We start from the raw sequence: 7,995 nt of genomic DNA on the forward strand, positions 1-7,995 counted from the left end.
ATTACTCTGCTGCCCGCCTGTTTCCGTTGTTGCTGGATCTTCTGGAGTTGTTTGTGTTTGTTTAAAAGGAGAACAGTGAACTAAGCTGGTGGTTGAAGCGGTAAATGTGGTTTAGCTGGATTATAAAGACATTTGACATTCTTTGTCACCTTCTTAAATGTGTGACGTGAATGGGTATGAGAACAGGCCATGTGGATAAAGAGGAATCAGATGACAGAAATGAGACCAGAGTGCTGGAAAGCAGAGGAGATGGGAACACCATGGGGATTTGTTCAAGGATGGTCTCAATTCATCCTGTGCCCAAGTGACTTGTAAGAAGGCAGCACTGCTGCAGCAGGAATACATGTCTGCATAAGGTGGCACCCTAAGAAGATGACTGGGGATGGAGGGGAAAGGAACACAGTGGGATTTGTGGAACTGGGAAAGGAATTCCAGACCTTTCAGTTGGATTAAAAGGTCTGTATGTGTGTCAGGGTGGGGAAAACACCCCTAGTCTGTAGGGCTAGATCTGTGTTGTGCCTGATTAAATGTGGCCTAGTGGACTTGATGGGCCATATTTTTGGTGTGTTAGAGAAGCTAATGAGGGCATGGATGTGAATATACAACTGTTGTGCTGTTTTCCCAAAAATTTATGGCCATGGTTTAGAAAGCAAAGGAGTGAAGATGTTTGTATGAGTGATTTAGTCAAAACAAGCTCAAATCTATTGTTATAAGCAGGCTCTCAGGGCATAATGTGGGGCTTGTTTCCACTGCTTGCAGTGTGTTGTGGAGGAAGGGACTAGATGAGGAAAAGTAAAACTCCATGAAAAATATAAGTGTGAAGCTTGAGAAGAGTAGCAGGGCCATAGGCCCTCAAGGAGAAAACCAGAGAGGCATCACATCTAAACAATGTAAGATGCTTCAGAATGGGCTGAAAGGGTGAATAATAATCTGACAACTGAAAGAGAGTTGTGTGGGTTATTTTTTATTTACTTTTTTTTTTTTTTTTTAGGAGAGCTGGTAGAAAAGCAGGAATACTAATGGAGAGAGCCTGAGAAGTAATGGGGACAGTGGAAGGAGAGGGTGTTTCAGGGTGGTGAAGAGAACTGGAGACACCTTTCTTTGTAGGAAGTATGCAAAATAATGAGACCCATCCATAATTTCACTATATTTCTGAGCACTTGTTCTGGTTGTTTTATGTGCTGTGGATTTTGGGCAGTGGGAGCAATAGATCCCAAAAAGGGACTGTGACTGTGTCTCTAAGCCACTACCACCTAATGCTTGGCTGGGAGCAGCCTTCTCCCAGTCTTTACTAATTGGACAAGGAGAAACAGGAAGATATGTTAAGCAGATCACATAATCTGTCCAGTAGAATGCCATGGCAGTAAGAGCATCCATTCTTTTGTGCAAAAGTGCCTACATTGTAGCAAATCGTAGTCAATAGCAGACAGTTGCTCTCTGCATACACTTAAGCTCGCATGTAAATTTTGAATAATAGAATCACAGAATTATTTGGGTTGGAAGGGACCTTAAAGATCATCTTGTTCCAACCCCCTGTCATGGGCAGAGACACATTCCACTAGACCGTGTTGCTCCAAGACTCGTTCAACCTGGTCTTGAACGCTTCCAGGGATGGAGCACCCACAGCTTCTCTGGGCAGCCTGTGCCAGGGCCTCACCACCCTCACAGAGAAGAATTTCTCCCTAATATCCTGTCTAAACCTATTCTCTGTCAGTGGGAAGCCATTCCCCCTCGTCCTGTCACTCCAGGTCCTTGGAAATAGTCTCTCTCCATCTTTCCTGTAGGCTTCCTTCAGGTACTGGAAGACCACAATTAGGTCACCCCGAAACCTTCTCTTTTCCAGGCTGAAAAGAGCCTGGATTTTTTGTTTTAGGTCAAATTGATTTTTTTGCTTTTGGTCCATTTGTTAGCCCTGATATTGTGTACAGATGAGTGCAGCAGACCATGGAGAAAAGCAGTTGTGATCATGCAGATCCCCGCAGTTCCAGAATAAACCCAATTTATTTTTTTCTGAAAACAAGGAAGACTTGTGAACACTGTATGTGAAAGCAATGAAAGTACTGTCTAATAACGAAGATTTCTGCTTTTGTGAAACTTTATTCTACGTAATTTGGAGGAGGAACCTTGACAAGTGTTTGCTTTTTCTCCACGATTTGTTTGAGATAGAGGCTGGTGAGATTTTAGTTTGGAATCAGAGAAACGTGAGTGTGAGCCAGGCTTGACATATAAGTGGTGTTAGATGTGTTTGTAGGTGGACCATGAGAGAAGTGAAGAGCCAGGAAAGAGAGGGAGGACACAGCTGTGAGATGCAGATAAAATGGAAGACATTTGAAATACTGAAAATTGGCTAACACTGAGGGCAAGGAAGGTTCAGAGTCAAGACTATGGGTCACTCTTAGAAGCAGGAGGTTGAAGATTATGGATATTGAGCTATTCAGAATTAGCACCCTCTTCTCCTGAGTTTTGCTGACTCTTTTATGTCTTATTTTGTCAGCATTTTGTGGTCCAGAAACTTAGAGCCTGTTTCACACTCCTTCCACTGAGCACAGCCTTTCCTAGGACACCTCATGGACTGGAACACTCCAGCCTCCAAGCAAGCTCCCCTCCAGCTCTGCCAGGAGTGCTCCAAAGGGCAGAGTTACTCCTGTAAAGCCACTGATGTTACACCTAGGGATGGATTTTGCCACTGAATTTGAGAGTATGTGCACTCAATGTGCAAGCTGGGCATCATAAAAACTAGTAATAAACCAAAAAATGACTGTATTATTGCCTTCCACATCTTGCTTGTGTAATCTGCCTGCAGACAATCTGTAGACAATCTTCTCTCAATCTGGAGGTAGTTTTGGTTTCACATGTATGGTTTTTGACGGGCCACCTCCGTCAGCCACTATGTGTTGGAGCTGTAAAAATAAGAAAAATAATAATTTTGCTCCCTGAAAGCCAAATCAAACCACAGTACAGATCTGACAGCTGTCCAGGCAACTGAAAACAATCAGTCATAAAATGCCTTTAAATCAACAAACAGAAAACCAAAGAAATATCAAGTGAGATTAATCACTGTCAATTGTTCCAAGGTTTTATAACAAAGGGGCAGGAGGAGGAATTAGTCTTGCAGACTTTACACCCCTCCTTTTTTTTTTTTTTCTTCTTAAAGGGCAACAGTTATCCAAGTCAGTAAAAATGAGGTAATTATATTGCAAAATTCCTTGGATGAGAATGAGTTTTAGTTCTAAAATCTGAAGCTACATTTACCCACAGCAGAAGATTGCTGGAAATAGGGTGAATAGCAGCTTGCATGTTTATTTTTCCTAGAAGAAAACAATTGACTCTTCAGAACTTGTTTGGAAGTGACTGAAAACAGATGGCAGTGGAGATGATCTGCAACCCAGAAGCATCAGAGTGGTTATGGATTCCTGGGGGCTTGTGTTTTGTTTGTCTGCCTTAGGCTTAAGCAAATACAAACTGAACTGGGAAGCAAAAAGGGCTTTTCAGGAGTTCTCAATCACTGGTACCTCATACTGAGAGAATGGGAATACAGATATGTTATTTTTTTTCTGCTGTGATTATTAATTAGATTGTTGTGTGCTAGGGGCTAGGTAGAGCTGACTATGCCTTCCCCAAATCGTGAAAAATTTATATTCAATTTCTGTAGCAGGAGGAAAAAAACATGTGCAAAATTTCCAGACAGAAGCTTCATAAAAAGGGGACTCTCCAGTTTTGCTCATGATGTTGGCTCAGTGGTAGATCTTCCTGGTAATTCTGACAAAGTTAATTTGTACTGCAGTAACTCCAGGTGTGTGTGATTGTAATGCAGTACTGCACCAATAATGGAAAAAAAAAATCTCCCTGTAGTCTGTATGCAGAAGCTCTGAATGAACCTCCCAGTGTTATTTTGAATCCTCTGTGCTGCTGGGGTACATTAGAAGACAGATGCGCTATGGAGATTGTTTTTCTTTATCAGAGTAAAGCTATCTGGGCAGTATTTGAATAAAGTAACTTTTTCTATGATGCTTTTTCAATGTTAATACACCAAGAATTTGGACTCTCTTGCCAACAAGTAAAGGCATTAAATGGCAGTCACACTGTGTTTTTTCTTGCCAGAACATCCAAACCAGGCTTACTATTTTTCCATTATCCACTGAGAGCAGCGATGTAATCACTCTTTTTCTGTATTCTGTATATATACACTGGACATGACACTGATGTTCAATTTATTTTATGTATTAGTCTTCTGTGTTTGTGTTAGTTGCTGCATGGTTTTTACCAGTTTGTTGACAGCATTGACAGAACCAGGTACTGCTTCAATTAATTGTGCAGCCTGAGGACACCCATGACTATGCTTTTCCTGATACAGAAAAGTATTTAAGCAAATGCTTAGTGATTAATGATTTCAGGTTGTGAATAGTCACACTGGGTTAACAGTGTCCTGTATTTAAAGGTGAGCTCATATGTCTGTGCCTTGCTGGATCAGGGAGCAGGTGCATGTTTTGACAATACTGTTTTCTTATAAATTTAAATGATACTGTGAGGAGATTCCAGAGCAAACTCCAATTTTCAGGATAGACCTGTAGCATAGCAAACTGCCTGAGATCTGAAGGTGGAACTGTCACTTTTTTCATCCTTAGTTTCAAAGATGAAGATGGTCCAGACCTGACTGCCCATGCTGCAGTCACTGGGGTGCTTGCAGGCTTTCAAGGTTTACTGAGACAAGGTTAATTAGTGTAAAGTTTGACCTCTTGCCCCCCACTTTCTCTCTCTGAAGTCACAACTAAGCCCTTGTGCCTTTTTATTTACCTTGCATCTTATCCCTCTTTGTTCTCCTCTCCCCAGGAGCCCAGTTCTCTCTTCACGGCTTTGGTCTCTCTCCTTTTTTTCTTCTCTTGTTGTCATGCTGAGCCTCTGGAGTTCTTTTTACTGAAGAAAGGCTGGAGTGAAAAGTCCCCACAGCCCAGCTCTCACATAATCTGATCTGAGCTTAATCCAATTTGTCTTGGCAGGGAGTTTTATAGCTGGGATGGGCAGCCTCAGAAAAGCAAACCTGACCTGGCTGTACTGTGACATACTTCTACCTTGTTGCATCACAGCTGGTTTGGTCCAGGCCAAGAAGGTGTTGTAGGTTAAGGTTTATAAGTGAACTAAAAATGGATGGATAGCCTGTAGAGAAAGGGCCTTGCATCAGCCTCCTTCAGAGGAAGAAACTGGGACTGGGCAATTAGAGGCAGAGCAACATGTGAGATTTCAAGGGCACTGAGGGAGTGGGTTGTTCCTATGCAAGTCAGTGTCCTTGAAGGTTTCTTCTTAGCTCCACTCATACTGGTGGAATCTCTTAAGAGGGCATCCTGTGACCCTTGAATGTGCTGGCTGCTTCTCCCTGCCCTCCTCTGAGGGGGTGGAGGGCTATGACTGTTTATGGCATCAGCTGGAAGGATTGATGAGTTGCTTAGATGGATTTATAGGAGATCCGACAGAGCATTTTAATAAATCACCTACTGAAGTAGCTCTTAATTACTGACATTCATGTTTCTTCCCCTCACATGCAGTATGATGAGGATGCAGCAGAGCCATGAGCCCACGTGACAGAACTTTTGTGGTGTATGGGATGGGTCCGTTCCCATAGTCATTAACTGTGCTGAAGTTGACAAGTTAATTCAAGGAGTGCCAGTACTTCTTTACCTTCCCCAGGAGGACTGTGAAGGACTTTTTACTGTGATCATTTCAGACTTTTGGGCATTTTGGTGGGAGTGGAGACTGAAGAGGAGGTGGTATAAAACTGCATGTTGCTGCTTCCTGATAGTGCCAGAAACCACAGCTTTTTCTAAGCCTTTTCACCCAAATGCTGCTCTCTAAACAGCTCAAGCTTGTGATGAGGGTGGAAGTGTGTCCATAATGTATTTGGGGCCTGTCTCTCAACAAAGAGTTCTTCAGGTGCTTGCTGATTTAGAACATGGCTGGAGTGCTTTGGGTGTGAGAAGTGCTCTACCCATGTTTGCAAAGGCATGAAATAGTATTCCTTGTGTTAATGTTCCATTTAATAACAGCCTCAGGCCTTCTAGCTAGTCCATTTCAAGGCATTAATTGAACTTCTTGGATGCTCGAGGCCATTAACCTTTGACTGTAGCCCACACTAGAGGCAAACTAATCACTCAAACGTTCTCCCTGTGCCCTATTGCTTAAGCAACAGTGCAGGAATGTGCTACACTGCCGGATAAATCATTCACCATGATATCATCAGAGCTGCTGGGTTGCCATTTAATTTTAGTGGGGTACAGAATGTTACAAACCATGGCAATTAGCATTTGCAGGCACTGGAAAACCTCTTTGAGTGATATACGTGCATTTTCTAAAATTAAAAAAAAAAAAAAGGGGGGGGGAGGTGGAGGAAGGAGAACAACAGAAGCAGTGAGGTGCAGGTTGGCAGGGAACTGCATCATTGCCCTGGGCAGGTGCCTTTACCTGTGTAGTAGTTTAGTCTTATCTCTGCTGATCTGGACCATCTGCCAGGTCTCTTCCATCGCTGTGCTGGAGGCACAGGGTTTGTTTGTGCCATAATGATGTCTTATAACGGAGCATAATGGGATGAAGCTGTGCACATATCTAGAAAATCCAAAAGTATCCAGAAAAAAAACCCCCACCAGAGGCAGTTTAGAGCTCTGTATCTGAAAGTTTATTTTCTCCTATGCTTCCCTTGCTGTCTGGGGTAGTTCTCTGGGGGATGCTAGTTTTGAATATTTTTGGAAGTGACTTTAGGCTGCAAATGTTAGTTGGTTTGCAAGCTTAGTCCAAAGCTGTCAGTCCTTCCTGAGCTACAACTCACCCTCACTCTTACGAGAGTTGCCTGAGATGAGTGTTCAAGATTTTCTTGCTGATACTTTCTGGACTGCTGTAATGAGCTCTGGTCTGTGAAAGCACCAAGAAAATGAATAAAAAATTACATTGACAACTCATTCTTTTCACATAGTTAAACCAACCGAACAAAAAGACCATCCTAAACCTTGTTTTCCCACTCCTATTGGTCTCCTAGACCTTTTTCAAAGAGGTGGGGGGCTTCCTCTCATCCCCATCTGGCTCTTCTGGGCACCCCCTTTTCCTTTGCTCTCCTGCTGGCTGAGTGCTGAGCTATCTGCTCATCTGTCCCAGCAGTAGTCCTTTGGAGGTTCTCAAATCTCCAGTATTGGGTTGCATCCCAACCCAATTTTGGTCTTTCAGTTCTGAAATGCATGCAGAGACTATTCTGGGAAGGAAAGGACTGTGTCTCTCCACAGCCAGAGGCAGAGACAAGCCCTCAGCATTGATGTCTGCTGATTCCAAGAAGCAACTTTGGACTATTCTTGTGTGAAAAGCTGTCTCTGCTGCCCTGGAGCTGACAAGGATTGGAGGAGGACTACATGTGTGGTAGCTCCCAGTTACCAGTCATAGTTCCCAATGAGAGGGACTTTGGTACCAAAGACAATAAGATTGGAATATTTTTGTGTGTCTGTGTCAATGTGACCTTAGAGCAATAGGACTGGAGGGGGTGGAGTTTCCAAACTGTGTGGCAAGTGGCTCCAAGTCCTGAAGGAATCCTCCAGTGTGCTTATGAGCAAAATGAGGAGGAATGTGTAGCTACTGGCTTAGTTCTAGGACACTGCAGTCCCTAAGTCTAGCCTAAACTCATTGCCAGAGCAATGAAAGAGCAGAGATGAGTTTGAGGGAGAGCAAAAGAACATGAGCTCACCCTGGAGGTCTTAAGCTGCCAAGGTTTTCCTGAAAAGGGAGCTGATTCCATGCAGACAGAATAGAAGGACTCAAATGTCCCCAATAGGAAAGTTTCTATTAAAAAAACAAATCCAGACATGCACTTTTTTAATAATGTGAAAATTCTTCTGTTGTTTATGAGATCAACTCTTTTAGGGGGGTAAGAGGGGGAGAGAAAGAAAAGAAGCTGTTTGTTAGCAAAATGAAATCCAGACAAATATTTATAGCTACTTTCAAGTGGCTTGTTCTAACATGAGTTGA

At 42.9% G+C, this 7,995-nt stretch overlaps 1 long non-coding RNA gene across 1 annotated transcript; it reads right to left on the minus strand.

Annotated features, from left to right (window-relative positions):
* Window positions 1–2,674: 2,674 nt before the first annotated feature.
* Window positions 2,675–5,029, minus strand: LOC116794522. Its single transcript, XR_004359820.1, has 2 exons — window positions 4,795–5,029; window positions 2,675–2,900 (listed from the first exon to the last, which is right to left on the minus strand). It is a non-coding gene; the product is annotated as an uncharacterized LOC116794522 (long non-coding RNA).
* Between the last annotated feature and the right edge of the window lie 2,966 nt (window positions 5,030–7,995).

This window comes from Chiroxiphia lanceolata, chromosome 15, assembly GCF_009829145.1.
Source record: "Chiroxiphia lanceolata isolate bChiLan1 chromosome 15, bChiLan1.pri, whole genome shotgun sequence".
NCBI classification, from domain to species: domain Eukaryota; kingdom Metazoa; phylum Chordata; class Aves; order Passeriformes; family Pipridae; genus Chiroxiphia; species Chiroxiphia lanceolata.